Below are 16,663 nucleotides of genomic sequence, written 5' to 3'. Positions count from 1 at the left end.
AGCAAAGGCACAATCCCAACCCTCCCAAGTCTTCTGTGGGGTATCTTCCCGTGAAAACCCCCTGGCACCCAATGAAGGGGCACTTTCCTAAGTCAAAGGAACCAAGTTTGCAGCCCCACATTTGGGTAAAGAAAATCTTTTCAAAGCACCTATAAATTACAAGCCTCATGCAAGTTTCAATTTATGATAACAAGTTTTAAAGGGTGCCTGTAGAAACAAACGTGGGGATCCCAATTTTGTCAAAGCTATTTTCTAAGTGTTGATAGTTTCACACAGGTTTTTTTTCCCCCACTCAAAAGTCTCCAGAGCCTTTTTAATTTTTTTTTTTTTTGGTCTTCTTCCTCAAAGGCAGGAAACTCATTCCCACCTGAGGGCTCTTGGCCTCTGTTCTTTCTTCTGCCTCCGAAAACATTCCTTCCCTAGAATTTCCAGCTGTTCATTTTGTTCCCTCACCATCTTCCCACCTTCCCCTCCATGCCACCTGGTGTGATTTTTCTCCTGGCATTTTCTCTGGTATCTATCCTCTGTAACTTACTGTCCAGCATACTGAGAGTTAGTATGATGGAAGCAAAGATAAGCCTCTCCAGTTACTATGATCAGGACCTAGCACATAGCAAGTGTTTGGCAAACTTTTAAATACAGAAGGGGCAACGATTTGTATTCAGTTTGGGCCAAGGAGAACCCCTGAGGGAATAAATGAAAGAGCAATTGAATGTGGACTCATGGCCTGCCAGGCCTGCACTCCTTACAGGTCCTTTACAGTTCAACAACAGCATTAGTCAGTTACTTTAAATCTTCTTCAATCTGGGGGTGAGCACATCCCCCACAAAGCAAGGAACAGCCTCAGCAGGGCTTGCAATGACACAGCATGGCTCACCACCCACTCCCAGCCTGGGAATCCAGCCACCCCTACACCCCAGGCTCCTAGTGCCTGGTAAAATCCTCAGTAAACGCTCCAAGGACCATAGGGGGAAGAGAGAGAGACCCATGACGCCATCCTGCTGCCCCAGCTAGTGCTTGAGCACCTACAATGTACCAGATACCGAACTCCAAATCTCAGCCTCCACAACATGAAGACCATCCACACCCTTTACATTTCATCTGACACCCACCCACCATTTTCTTTCCATTGTTTTATAACCTATATAATCTTTCCCTGTGTGGAATGAAATGATGTCTGTTTTTCAAAGGTATAATCAGGGACTTTGACCTATATCTTCAGGTTAAAAGTCTGATGTGTTGCCAACTGAGGTATCCATGCCCTTTATAGTTAACATAGGTTAAAAATTAAGCTTCCCAATTAAAAGATTTTTTAATGACTCTCCTTATCTGATTCCCACTGCTCTGCAATGCCAATGCATGCCTCACATCGTCCACAGAAATCTCCATCATCATCCCAGCCCCACAGGGCCTCCGGAGCATGCTCGAACTCTGAATCTTTCAGAGGGCTACAGTCCCACTGTGCAATGCTCTCAGTTCTCCTCATACACTCCACCTACATCCCCACATGCTTACTGAGCACCTTAAATGCTGAGCAGCATCTTGGGTGATGGATATCAGCCTCAATAACCTCAAGAGATTACAGTCTGCCAGGCAATTTGCAAGAGAAGCACAAAGACCATAGAGCACAGGATCAGAGTTAAAGGCAGCAGCTACCTCAGACACAGAGGGGCCAGATTGGTCAGTCCTAGAAAGCTTCAGGAGAAGGTGGAGATCAGACCCAAGGATAAGAGCTAGGTTGACGGCCACGCATGGAGGTGTGCAGCCGTGAGAATGAACACGTGCCCCCCACATTGAGAAGGTCATTTGAGCATGAAAAGAAGGTATATCCATTAATCACATTTAGGTTTATGAGGGGCAATTTAGGGCCTCTTTGAGGTATTAATTCCAAGCACTATCACTACTGTGGCCTGAGGTCGATTCCCAACCAGGGAGGTGACCCAGACCTCTCCTGGCAGCAGCAGCCCGCTGCTGTCCTCAGAAGTGTATTTCAGTAGATCCCCTGTTCTGCTCCCAATTCTGTCTCTGATGAATCCTCTTATCCCTGCTCCTCTGGCTTGTACCCCAGTTCTTCTACACAAAAAATAAATGTAAAAAAGGTCAACTTATATACAGGGGTCCTTATATTCAGGTGTACAATTTATGTACAGCTGGTGTAACAGATACAGGTTTCACGGACTCCGCCCCCACTCGATGCTGGAACTCCAAATCCCATCAGTACCAAGAAGAAGCACGCTGGGACGTGAGGGCTGAGCTGAGCAGCCAGGTTGGGATAAAACCGGACACGTGGGCTCTGGGGGTCTCTTGGCCTGGTGGTTCGCAGCTGATCGTTTTGGCGCTCAATCGGTTTTCAGCGTGCCGGTGGAGTCCACGTCAGCAGAACTGGTAGGACATCCTAGTTAACCTGTGTTTCTCTCCCTCTTTCCCTGGGTTATCCCTTTACCTTTCTCCTTATAAATAAATCCATTATTTAACCTTTTGAAGTGTGTCCATAATACGATTGAATCGTAAGCGCACAGGTGAAGACCCACAGACAGGCAACCCAATTCACATTGGGGTGCCCTGTAACACTGGTAGAAAGGACTTCAGGTCAAGGAGTTGCAGGGCACCCCAGTGTGAGCTGGGTTGCCTGTCTATGGTTCCTCACCTGTGCGCTTAAGATTCAACTGTACTGCAGACACACCCTAAAAGGGTCTATAATGGGTTTATTTACAAAGGGGAAAGGAAAAGGAATAAACCAGGGAAAGACAGATACAAGTTAACTAGAGCGTCTTACCAATTCTGCTGACTTGGAACCCCAATAGCTCACTGAAAGCTGATCAAGAGCCAAAGGACCAGCTGCTGACCACAAGGCCAAGGTAGAGAGAGAAAGAGAGAGAGAGAGACCAGCCACAAACCACCAGGCCAAGAGACCCCTGTAGCCCACATGTCCGGTTTTATCCCAACCTGGCTGCTCAGCTCCACCCTCAGGTCCCAGCATGCTTCTCCTTGGTATTGATGGGATTTGTAGTTCTAGTATCTGGGGTGGGGGTGGAGCCCATGAAACCCTTATCTGTTACAAAGGCAGAATCCACCTCCCACCCATACTCCCCTATACCGGGGACCTTCTTATAGAACTCCTTTATGTATCATGTTCTGGAACAAAGCCATTGGTGCAGGAAGTCCTGGGGCACGTGGCACGCGTGCCTTTTTTCCACTGACAAGAAGAGGCTTGTGAATGGTTCACCGGTAGAGGCTAACAGATATAAAGCAGAGTGGAGGGATTGGTTTCCCCCCCCCAGGGTAGGATACCTGCTGGAGGGTAAGCATAGAAAAACTGGAAAGGATGCTACAAGGTCAGGAACCTATCTTATACTAGGAGATGGTGGTAGAAGGGGATTAGCATCGCCATTATTCCAGCTATAAAAACTATCAGAACGCTATAGGGAGTGTCAAGAGAACAGACCTGAAGGTGAAGTTATGGGGATTAATCGGCAAAACAACCACTCACCAAAAGGAGACCCTCCCTACCCCCAAGAAGATGATAAAACACAGCACTGCCCCCACAGAGTAGCCAACAGTCTTTCTGTCCACCTGTGACTGTACAATGCAGATGCTCTTTCCACCTGCTGTCTCCCTCCGCAGGGCAGCAACCCTGCCTGTGACCTGCACCATGCCAGGGCTTCTCTTCACTTCAAGGCCGCTGGACTGTGAACATGCAGGCCACTCTCAGCAAGCCTGTCCCTTTAGAGGCAGCTCTCTCTGCTTGCTACATCTATGCAAGCATGCTTCTCTGTTCTGTCCCCCTTATTTTTTATTTATTTAGTTATTTATTTGGCCAGAGGTGTAAGTGGTGGCAGGATTCACCAGAGACAGATTGGGGAGCAGAATAGGCAGATGTACTGAAATTCGTTGTTGAGGGGAGCAGCAGGCAGGTCAGGAGAGGTCTGCTGTGCCATGTGGGTCACCTCCATGGCGGGGGATTGAACCCATGCTGCAGTGGCTGCCATAGCTTCATAGTGCTGAGCTTTAACCCACTGTGCAATCAGGGAGGGCCCTGTCCCTTTACGAATAAACTGCTCCTTAAATATATCTGACTGTCCCTGTGTCGTGAAGAATCCTGCTGCATGCCACTGAAAGGGGAGCTCTGGAGAACCTATTACAGGGAAGGGAGGGGCACCCCTGAACCCCCAAACCTGCCTGACCCTAATATGTTCTGCCATCCGCTGCATCAAGACAAAACATACAAGACTTTAATGAAAAGGGACTTTAATACAGTGAGTATACAATACAGAAGACAAAGAATATAATGTCTAAATCAAACACCTGAAGTTACCCAATCTCTCGTGGGCAAAAGCCCACCCAAAAGGGATTGGCCGAAAGCAAGGCCTGAAAGCCTGCCACAAGCCTAAAGCACTTTCTGGAAAGGACCCATTGAAAAGGGTCAGAAATGGCCAGACAAGTCTGGGAGGAAAAGAGCAAAATCAAAATCAATATAAACACTGCCATAGTCACCTCCCTACAGGTCTCTCACACACATCTGCCTTGACCAGTCCAAGGTCAAGAAACAAGCCCGGTTTCTTCCTCACATGCTTGCTGCTCCATGTGGCTTCCTCAGGTCTCCTTCCGGATCTCCATCCTACTTCCTTCTCTTCTGATTCCTTCTCCTCTCTCTTTTTCTCTCCTCAGCTCCACCCTACTTCTGGGTGAGGCAGGGAAGCTGGAACTTCCCCTTTTCCTACGGACCACCCAGTTACAAAACCTTTCCCAGAGTGAACCCAAGGACCCCGCACTCAACTTACTGACTCCAAGAAACGACATCACTGACTCTCATGGACCTAAGATAATGTCAATGCAAGATGGAGTCCCTTGGGTTTTCCTAGTGGCCTTCCAAGCAGAAGTTCCAGGAACACCAGTGGTCTAGGAGAAGAGGGCGCTCGGGGCAGAGGTGGGTCAGATCATGCAGAGCTCTGCAGCCTCGGGTGGTTGGTACTTGACCAAATAGGTTATGGAAATCTGCCCACACTGGCCTCCCTCAACAGGTAACGCTAAAGGGCAGAAACCAACTCCTCCGTTTCTCCCCTCTGGCATTTCTCAGGGTGCATCCTGCTGGGGTCTCAGTGGGCAGCCTCCACAGCCTTATATGACAAAGTGAGCTAATGAATAGATGTAAGAATAAATGCATGCATGCATGGAAACCTGCATGAGTAAATAAATTGGGAGTTCTAGTGCTGTTTCATAAGTCTTCAGTAAGGATCTTTTTGGTGTCTGAGCAGGCCAAGGAGGAGAGAGCTCATTTGTGGCTTCTCTCTACTGATTTACCAAATAGAGAAAAATAGAACTGTGAGTCATCAAACTCCTGCTCTTGCTCCTGGGATACCATGGCCTGGGGAAGGAAGGCAGGGCACCCTCATGAGGCATCATGGTGTTGCTGGGTGAGTCTAGAACAAGCCCCTTACAAGTCCGAGTGTCCGGCGAGATCTTTGGAGCACAGTTGAAAGAGGTCCGGTGCTTACCCTAGAGAAGACAGAACTTACACTCAACCTTGCCTGGCTTCTGAAAGCAACATCAAGTACTCTGTTTCAAGCCATGTATGAAGGCAGACAGAAACTGAAGGAGGAAAATGGAGGTTCGGGGAGGTCAGTGATTCTCCCTAAACCACATGTCAGTCTCCCTAAGTCACATGTCAGTCTCCCTAAGTCACATGTCAGTCACAGGGCCAAAGTTTAAGCCCAAATACTGTACTCTGTGCACTAATCCACAAGGAGGAAGGACAGAAGTAGGGAAGTAGTCTATTTGTGGGAGGAGCTTCTAAAAAGGAGCTGGCCTTATGACAGAGTGAAATGGAAAATTACCTCTGGAGGCCAGGCTCACACACAGCCCGTGGAAGCAGGGTCAGACTCCACGCTTCAGGCTGCAACCTGGCAAGGAGCGCTAGGAACTTAAAAGTGTTCCTGCCTTTTTAGCAGGAATTCAACTGCCAGAAATCGATCATAAGTTCTAAGGACTTGAAAGCATTCTGTACAAAGATGCTTATTATAGCATTAATCATAATAATTGAAGGTTGGAGATGACCCAAATGTCTGAAGTAAGAAAATGAATAAGGAAATCGAGACAGTCAGAGAATATTACACAGCCAATAACACTGCCATTTGAAAGGGCTCCTTTAGTGGTAGGACAAGTGCTTACGTTAAAATGGAAGTGGAGAAAAGGAAGTGAAATGACTCATGCTGAAAGAAAACAGCTATATTACATAAAGTGTTTTTTAATGTAATTTTTTTCCTGATTATAAGATAAATCCTGTTGATTAAAAAAATTAACAATTTACATGTGTATTAGAGTAAAAAGGGAAAGGATATCTGTAATGCTACTGCCAGAGATAACCAGAGTTAATGTCCTCTTCATCACACGCATACACATACATGCACACACATATACCTCTATGCACATATATTTACTTTTACACAAAATTAGGACCAACACTGGTTTGGATCCTGACTTTTTCAATGCAATATAACTGCTTCTTCATATCAATACACGTAAATTAGTCTCACCCTTTTTGACGACTGCTTAGTGTTCCACTGAGATACAGAATGATTTACAAATCCTTTATTTCTAGATCAATATGCTGCTTCAATTATTTTAATCATTGCAAATAACTGTAATAAGCATAATTATGTATAATGAATAGACAAAAATGTCCATATCTATTTAGCACATACATTTTTCCTAGTAATGGAAATGCAAGGGGAAAATGAATACATTATTTAATGCCTTTGATCTATATTAAAGACTGTTACAATTTAAGAGAACCCCATATCCCAAGGCCCATTTTTGTAGTATTAAACTCATCCTTGCTAATGAAGCAAAAAAGTAAGATTTGTTGGGCCCTCCCTGGTGGCGCAACGGATTAGGACACAGTACTGCAAGCTGGCCGCAGCTACTTCAGTGCGAGTTCGACCTCCCACCCTGGAGTGACCCACATGGCACGGAAGACCTCTTTTGACTTGCCCACTGCTCCCCTCAGCGGTGTACTTTGTCTACCTGCCTGTTCTGCTCCCCAGTCTGTCTCTGGTAAAGACTCTCACCGCCCCTGCACCTCTGGCCTGTACCCCAACTCTGTATGAATAAATAAATAAACCTTAAAAAGTAGGATTGGTTGCTAGTGTAATTTATGTTTAACTTTGTTTCATGTATTTCTATATCTTTGGATTTCACCTTTTGTGAATTGCTTATCTGTTCTTCTTTTAGTTCTTGTTAGAGCTGTACTGCCCCAATAAGGATAACTAGAGGGGAAAAGGAAAGCATACCTGTCTACCCAGTGATCACTAACTCCAGAAGGAAAGAAATTTGCAAAAAGATGTGGTCCAATGGTCAGAGCCCTGGGATGGGCAAGAGTTCAGACAATAGCCCAGCTCTGCTCCTCACTGGCCATGAGGGCTCACGGAGAAACAATTCAGGGATCTCTGGGCGTCCCCTTTCTGCTTTGAGATCAGTGACTTTTGACATCCACATGATAGCACATTGTTTTACAATCCTGCTGAACTTTAGAAAACTACAAGGAATTGTGAAAAAAATACACAAGCACACCCCAAATGCTCACTCCCAGTCTCACACATATCCTGAGTCAATGTTTTAAAAGCTGTCAGATGAGTCTTGCACGCAACCAGGATTGAGAATACAAATCAAAGCAGAACTGCTCTGGCTAAAACAGGCCGAACCACAAACCTACGCAATCCCTTCCCTAGGCACCCCCCCCCCACTGTTCCCAGGACCATGGGGGCTCCAAGAATATGTAGTTTTTGATACAGCAAGTCCCCAACTACAGGATGGGAAAGCATGCAGTCATCAAAATAAGGTAGCCTGCTTTAGCCAATTGGGAACACTTTCCACAATACATTTTTTTTAAAGATTTATTTATTTATTCATACAGAGCTGGGATACAGGCCAGAGGTGCAGGGGCAGTGAGGGGCTACACCAGAGACAGAGTGGGGAGCAGAACAGGTCAATTGATGAAGTACACTGCTGAGGGGAGCAGCGGGCGGGTCAGGAGAGATCTGCTGTGCCATGTAGGTCACCTCCGGGGTGGGGATTGAACTCATGCGGAAGCGGCTTTAGCTTCTTAGTGCTGCACCACCATACATTTTTAATGGAGAAAGACAAGTCACTGAACAGAACGTATTATATATAACTGCTTCCAAGCAGCCCACATATGTGTAACATACCAAATGTTATGCATGTTTGTACATGCCAGCAAAAGTCTGATAGGCACCAAGGCTTCAGAATCCTATCACCATTTGTAGTTGTGCATTTATTTGCTTTCCTGTTCATTCGTCAACTTTCCTTTACTGGACAGTAAGCTCCAAAGAAGCAGGGACTATTTCCGTAAACAAATGGAGCGCTAAAACTAGAAACATTTCCTGGCACAGTGTGGGTTCTCAGGAAATATTCAAGACAGCAAGACAGAGAAAGGAAAGAGAAAGGAAAAGGAAGTAAAAAGGAAAGAAAAATTTGTTGAAAAAAGAGTAAAATTAGAGTTGGGATTTAACTTTTACAACTAACTGAATGTTTAAAAAATATTTGGATTATAAAGTTAAAGCACAGAGAATCTTACATAGTTCCAATGTATGGCTTAACTAATTACTAGAAGTTGAATGTCATCCCCATGACAAGAAAAAGAACTTTACCAAACACCTCCCAGGCTGCTCCCCAATCGCCAACCCCGCTCCAGTAAGCAGTAATAAAAGGTTTAAAAGGACAAGGCAGGGGTGAGAGATACAGGCGGGGTGGGGGCTCTTAGGGAAGCTTCTCCAACCCCAGGGCCCAGTTCCGCTCAGCAAAACCCCACTTGCGCAAGGCCACCTGATCCAGGAATCCACTTTAGAAATGCAATTTTATGCAACCCTAGAGAAAGAGAAGTGAAAGAGGATTAGAAAGCAAGTGCTGAGTGATTGCAGGATCAGAGGCTTCCCCTGCCAAGGGCGGGGGTACGTGTCCAACAAAGGGGAGGCCCTTGGGTGCCTGCTGGCTGGTTAGTAGGGAGGATCCCGTGGGTGTGAGTGGAAGGAGCAGGGTGGGAAAGTCGACAGATAACCCTGCACCTGCAGGCCTCCCCAGAGGCTCCGACAGTTCCCGCATGCTGTGGGGAAGGAAAGAGCAGCCCCCTTGACAATGGGTGTGAGTGGCTAGAAGGCAGGTGGAAAGTGAGTTTCCACCTCATCACGTTTCAGAATGCTTATTGATCAATGTTGACAGCTCTCTCTAGAACTCCCTTTCCACCCCCTTCTCTCCCTCTCCCCATTCCTTCTCCCCGGCCCCCTCCTTTGGAGACACCTCCTCCACGGAGTCAGTGACACTCAGCTCATGAGGAACTCTCTCCTGGGAGCCAGGCTACCTCAGTTTGTGAGACCTTGGAGTTAGGCTCTCCTTTCCCTTTCCCTCAGTCTCCTGCCAAGCAGGGGTACAGGGCTCTGCCAGAACAGAACGGCCCACCCCTGACTCCTTCTACCCAAGAGGAAGGAGCCTGGGGGCAAGAATTGCACCCCACTTCTGCCTCTCATCCCTGCAGGCCCTGCTGGCTCTCTGTCACCCGTCATTGGGGTCCCTCAGCTCTAAAATGAAGGTATAGGAGAAGCTCAGGAATTTTACTACTTTAATTATGCATTTCTTTAAAGATATACTTATTTATGCATACAGAACTGAGGCACAGGCCAGAGGTGCAGGGGCAGTGAGAGGATTCACCAGAGACAGAATGGGGAGCAGAACAGGCCGACTTACAAAATACACTGTTGAGGGGAGCACTGGGCGGGCCAGGAGAGGTCTGCCACACCATGTGGGTCCCCTCTGGGGCCTGGGGTAGAACTCTCACTGATGTGGCTGTGGCTAGCTTGTGGTGCCCGGGAGGGCCAGCTCGGGAATTTATTAATAATGACATAAATAGAAATGATGAGGCAGGCCTGGCTCCCTTCATTTGAAGGAAGCAGCTTTGCAAGCCATCCGGCTTCCTCTCCATCCTTGGGCCACCTCACCTTGCTTCCCATCACCTCTCTCCCTGTCCACCCCTTTCCCTGGGACCCCTATTGGAAAACAGCTGTGAGGGACAAGAACACATGATGTTCCCCACTGAGGGGATTTCCAGGTTAAGGAGGAAGTGAGTCTGGAACTCTGGCTCCAGACATGTGGCAGTTTCATCTGTTCTCTGAAGGATATGTCAGGCCTGAGCACTGTCGAGGCTATTCAGTTTGGCTTTTCAAAATCTTTTGAATTGCTTGCCAATGCTTAAGATTTTGCTCACGCAGCGCACTTGGCCACGTTCCTGTAGGGTCTGAGTCTCTCAGCTGAGTCCACACCCACCCAGCCCTACCAGAGTCTCCAGGGCCTTTGAAGCAGAAGAAAGACAAGCGAGTGGTGATGGTCTTGGGGAGCAGAGGAGAGGAGGGACACTGGGGCTCCCGACACTGCAGACGAGGTAGCGCCATGGGGCAGCATCCCCAGAAGTGTCTCTGGCAGTGGCCCAGTAGACAACTTAAGGAGACCAGTGAGCCCCGGCCTTAACGCAGATCAGGCAGGTGCCCTTCACTGGCAATGGTTTTTTGTTCTTTCCTCACTTGGAGGATGCATTTTTCAGGCCGGTGGCCTAGGTCTGTGGTCCTACCGTCTGTGGGGCCCAGCCTGAATCCTGTCTCCCTGCCTTCAGCCCTCTCCCTTCCCTCCTGCAGCCCTTTCTTCCTTCCACATGGGGCACCTCCACCGGTCCCGACACCCTCTGCACCCAAGCTCCCAGCCTCCACCCCAGGAACTCTGCTTCCTTCAGGGGCATTTTCATGCAGCTCTTCTTTCTTGGCCCTAGTCTGGAGGATGGGAAAGCTGGGCTGAGAGGGGGGCTGGTGTCCACCGTCCTGAGCGCCTACAGCTGACCAGTCCTGCACAGCCTCGTTCTCCAGGCTGCCCCTGCCTTTTCTCACAGCTTGTCTCTCCCTGGTGCCTCCACAAGGTGTGGACACCTACCCCTTCCAGTCAACTACATTCCTGGACCTCATCCAGCAACCTGAGGATGGTTAGCCACAGTGGCAGGCCCTGCGTTAGGGCTGCAGGGATTCAAAACAGCACTGTCCTGTCCTCCGTGGGTCTACAGCTTGGCTGGGAGAGACCCACAGACAGGGACAGAGAAAAGCAAATGCTCTGATGAAGAGTATGGAGCGAACAGGACACTTGACTCAGAGGACCACGGAGGACTTCCTGGAGGAGGGAGTACATAAGCTGAGACATGGACAGTGAGCTACTAGGCCAACAGAGCAGGTAATGAAGAACTTTCAGGCGAAGGGAATAGTATTGCCAAGGTCCTGAAGACAGAGGACACGGGACCCTGGAGAGGGAGGCTGGGCCTGGGGAAGTCCCACCTTGAAGACAGAGTAAGGTTCAGAGTTTGGAGAAGCATCCCTGGTGTCCGATGTCCTGGCCACATGAGTCCTCCAAGGCCCTGACATCCCACAGTTTCTTGAAGACAAGGTCACACGGATGCTGTTAGATGTGTCTGGTTCCCCCAGTGGGGGCTCCAGGCCAGCCCAGGGTTGTGAACACTGCAGATGCTGCCAAAAGTGGCTACCCTGAGTCTCACAGGCTGCTGCTCCACAGGACCCTTCCCCGGCCCCAGTCCTACCTGAGTCACCTACCACCATGCACTGCACTTGTCCCCTCAAACTCATCTGCTGAAATCTTAACCTGAGATACAATGCAATTAGGAGGTGGGGCCCATGGGAGGCAGGCTGGGCTAGTGTCCTTATAAAAGGCACCCCGGAGAGCCCTCCCCCACTCCTCCCAGCTGTGACAATACAGTGAAAATCTGGTAGTCTGCCACCTGGGGTCCTCACCGGAAAAGCATCCTCATGGAAATGAGTCTGCTGGCCCCCTGAACTTGGACTTCCAGCCTCCAGAACAGAAAGACAGAAAGTTCTGGTGGTCTTTTATTTTGTTTTGTTAAGATTTTTTTAAATTTATGTACACAAGAACTGGAGTGTAGGCCAGAGGTGTGGGGGGTGAAGAGAATCCACCAGAGACAGAGTGGGGAGCAGAACAGGCAGATGCACAGAAATACACTGCTGAGGGGAGCAGCAGGAGAGGCAGGAAGGTCTGCTGGGCCATGTGGGTCAGCTCCCGGCCAGGGCTCGAACTCATGCTGCAGTGGCTGCAGTGGCTGCTGATAGCTTCATACTGCTGAGACTTAACCCTCTGCACCACCAGGGATGCCCAGGTTCTGCCAGGTTTGTTTGTTTGATTTTAATAATATAGTAGGTTTTTTTTAACATCATTTTGTGCCTTTTTCCATCTCAGTTGTAATCCCCGTGGGCTTCCCATCATCAAATCACCCATGTGCCATCATTAATAGTCCAGTGCATTTCCCTCTCCCCACTGTTTTTGATCCCTTCCCCGCTCCAGCCCTGTAAAATGTCTCTGGTATATAGTTGTTCATCATTATTACCTCCCCCCTTCTCTGGTTCTTTATGCTCCTGCTATGAGTGAAACTATCCAGTATTTGTCTTTTTCTTTCTGGCTTATGTCACTAAGCATGATCCCTTCCAGCTCCATCCATGGAGTTTATCTTTTTTGGTGACTGAGTAATATTCCACTGTGTATATGTACCACATCTTTTTAATCCAGTCATCTACTTTAGAGCATTTGGGTTGATTCCACGTCTTTCCTATTGCAAATAAAGCAGCAATAAATATGGGGGTGCAGGTGTCAGGTTCTGCTGGCTTAAGTTACCCAATCTGTGGAGTTTTGTTGTACAGTGTGAACAGATTAACACACCAATGTTGGGGCCCAACAGATCCTTGGTGCCATTGGGTTCATCCCAATAGGCTCTAACGGGGAGGCTGCCCTTGTGGTGTCTGGGCTGCTAACAGGGGCAGCTTTGGCCGTTGCAATGATAGGGAGAGGACATGAGGGCATTTGGGGCAAGGGCTGGAGAGACTGGTCCTCAGGCTGCCCTTTCAGGACAGAAAAACTGCCCCGTGTGTCCTGCTTCTCACTTGTCCCTTCAGATATTCTGTGGGAAAAAAAATCAAAACCCACTCCACACTACACAAAAGGCAGCTGTGCATGTTTTTAATGTCCTTTAAGCATGTGAGTGAAAGTAAGTGAAAGTACTTTGTGTTTAAAGAATTTTACAAGAGTTTAAGCCACTTCAGTAAGCTACATGTTGACTCTTGAATGCTGAGTATACCGCTTGAATATTCCGTGTATACAGCTTGAATATTCCGTGTATACAGCTTGAATATTCCGCGTATACAGCTTGAATATTCCGCGTGATGAGACTGGCCATTCGCAAGACACACGTGGGCAGGCACCTCACAGATGCCATGGGAGGACGGTGTGAGCTCGTGAGCTGACTGGGCTCTGTCCACGGAACACTGCTTTTAGGTGACAGAACAACCTACAAACTGTGTTTTTGGGCTATTTAGAAGGTAGCTTTTCAAAAATGAGTGAAGAGAGCCCTTCACTTCAAGGAAAAGGAATTTGGTCAATGACAAAGCTAGAGCTTTCAAGCAGAAACTAGAATTTAGAAATCATGTATTCACCATTGTGCCACCATTTAAAGCCTTTCTGATGAGAGGGGTGGTGGGCTACCACTGTGACATGTGACGTTGTTTACCAACCACGTCATCTTTTTTTTTAATTTATTTATTTATACATACAGAACTGGGGTACAGGCCAGCGGCTCAGGGGTGGTGAGAGGCTTCACCAGAGACAGAGTGGGGAACAGAGCAGGCAGATCAATGAAGTACACTGCTGAGGGGAGCGGGCGGGTCAGGAGAGGTCTGCCACACCATGTGGTCACCTCCAGGGAAGGCGGGAATCTAACTCAAGCGGAAGTGGTTTTAGCTTCTCAGTGCAGTGCTTTAACCCACTGCGCCAGCAGGGAGGGCCCCACGTCATCTTTTGGAAGATTGGCATCATTTAACAAGCCAGAGATTTCCAAGGAGCCAACGTGTGACACCTCAGACACTATGTGGGGTGTCAAAGAGCCAATTAAAGTTCGAGCATTTTAGAGCAAGAGAGCATGAAATGCTCACTGATGGGTCTGGGATTTCACATCACTACTAACTTGAAGGAACCCCACTTGCCAAGTCCAGCGTGGTATCACCGCAGCACCCACAATGTCCTTGCGTTCCCAACCTGGTTGAAGAAATCTGGAGACCAGATTGTCTTCAATCGAAGCAGTACGCTCTTCTAAATCATTCTGTCGGTAGTGGAGATGTTGTTATCTTTCATTAAATACAGTGTCTGCTTACATGTCATGGGATCAGTATTGTTGACTCTGGCTGACATTAGAAAAATGTGGGCCCTCAGTAGCTCTTAAGATTGCAAAGACAGGGGCCCTCTTTGGTGGCACAACAGGTTAAGGCGCAGCACTATGAAGCTGTCCGCAGCCTCTGCAGCACAAGTTCCATCCCTGACCAGGGAGCTGACCCACATGGCGCAGCAGACCTCTCCTGTCTCGCCCGCTGCACCCCTCAGTCAGTCTGCCTTTTCTGCTCCCCACTCTGTCTCTAGTGAATCCTCTCACCTCAAACTCTGCATTTCTGGCCTGTACCCCAGTTCTTATATGCATAGATAAATTTTTGTTAAAAGAGATTGCAGGGCCCTCCCTGGTGGTGCAGCGGGTTAAAGTACAGTACTAAGAAGATAAAGCCACTTCAGCATGAGTTCAATCCCCATCCTGGAGGTGACCCACATGACACAGCAGATCTCTCCTGAACAGCCCTCTGCTCCCCTCAGCAGTGTACTTCATCATTTGACCTGTTCTGCCCCCCACTCTGTCTCTGATGAATCCTCTCGCTGCCCCTGCACCTCTGGCCTGTACCCCAGTTCTGTATGCATAAATAAATAAATCTTAAAAAAAAAAAAAGATTGCAAAACCAAAAAGCTTGAGAATGGCTCCCCTGTACATTTGATATGAAAATGGAAAGGATGCATTTCGAAATGTCTGACTTTAAAAGGGATACAGTAGACACCTTCCTACCTTCAACGATGGCTGTAATTAAAACACAGCCATAGTAGGGAGACGTGGAGAAACTGGAAACACTCGCACACCGAGAGCAGGAATGTAAAATATGTTATAGAAAAAGCCTGGCATTTCCTCAAAATGTTCAACATCTAGTTAAGCATTTCTAGTCCTAATTGTATATCCCCAAGAGAAATACATCCCACATAAAAATCTATTCACAAGTGTTCATAGAGGTATTAGTCATCAAAGTTGCACATTGAATGTCCATTCAGCTCATCAGTGGATTGAATAACAGGTGGTCTATTCAGACAACAGAATAGTGATTCTGTACTAAAGTTCTGATGCATGGGCGGACCTTGGAGACATGGTGGTAAGTGCCGGAAGCCAGCCACAAAGACCACATACTTTATGACCTCCATCACCCAGGACAGACAACTCTATAGAGAAAGAGAGCAGATTAACAGCTGCCTGGTGTGGGGGTGGGGATAAGAGGGTAACATAATGCTGGGGATTTCTTGTAGGACTGAGAAAATGTTCTAGAATTAGCTTGTGGGCATGGTCACATGACTGTGATACACTAACATCTTATGCTTCGAATGGGTGACATGCACAGTATATGACTGCTTCATAAAGCAGTTTTTTTAATCTACTTTTAAAAACCTGGGGTTCCTGCTTGCATTCACAGCATACATACTAAAAGTGGAAGGATTCAGCGATTAACACAGCCCCTGAGCAAGGATGACATGAGCACTACTGAAAGATTCATTATTAAAAAAATTTTATACATAGATAGTTAGATAGATAGATAGGTAGGTATATACTGGCAAAGAATGGCAAGAATAATTCCAAGATGTAGTGAAAACTGGATTAGAGAAGGCGTGAGCGCACAGGAAGGTCGTGGTTGGGCATTGGAGAGGAGGTTTGATGGAAGCAAGTGAAGCGCATGCATATAGGAAAGAGTAAACCTGTAACCTCAAAGGTATCTAGAGAGGCAAGCAATGGACAAATTAATACAAAAATAAAAATACAGTAAGAAATGTGACTCGCATTTTTAAAAAAGCTGGAGCTGGAGAAGTATTTTCGGAGAGACTGTGCTGAGAAGCCTGCCCTCTGGCGGTCAGTTCCAGCATAACATCAGGGAACCAAGGAAACCGGTATGTGCTAGCCTGGCTCTGACCACAACAGGGCAGAATCACACCACATTTGCTTTGCCAACCCTTGGGAAGCCCTGCTCTCGGTCTTTTCCAGCTCACAGCCAGTCTGGTGCTCAGAGCTGGGGCGGGAGTGACCTTAGCGAGCTGCCCACAGCAATGGTGCCTGAAGTGCCCCCATTACCAGCTAAGTTGTTTTCTCTGGCTTCCACACAAGCCCACCTCAGCACAGACTGCTAAACCCAGAGAGGCTGAAGAAAATGGAGAAGGGGCAGGCGCCAACCAGAAAACTAGTGGATGTCCACTCTGGCCACTACTGTGGTTGGCCTTGTGGAATTCTGATGTGTATACAACTTCCAATCCCTAATCGGTGTTTAATTAAAACTCATCACACTTTCGTTTAATCAAAACTTGAGCTAGGTACTGTACTAGTTACTAGGGCACAGTGGTGAGCAAGAGGGGTTCAGGCCCTGCCCCTGTGAAGTTTCTAGTGGACAAACAGGCTTGAAACAAAAGCAGAGACAAG

Source organism: Condylura cristata, unplaced genomic scaffold (assembly GCF_000260355.1).
Source record: "Condylura cristata isolate star-nosed mole 26May11 unplaced genomic scaffold, ConCri1.0 scaffold00011, whole genome shotgun sequence".
In the NCBI taxonomy this organism is placed as follows: Eukaryota; Metazoa; Chordata; class Mammalia; order Eulipotyphla; family Talpidae; genus Condylura; species Condylura cristata.
The sequence above is the reverse complement of the archived record's forward strand: the minus strand, read 5'-3'. Positions refer to the sequence as shown.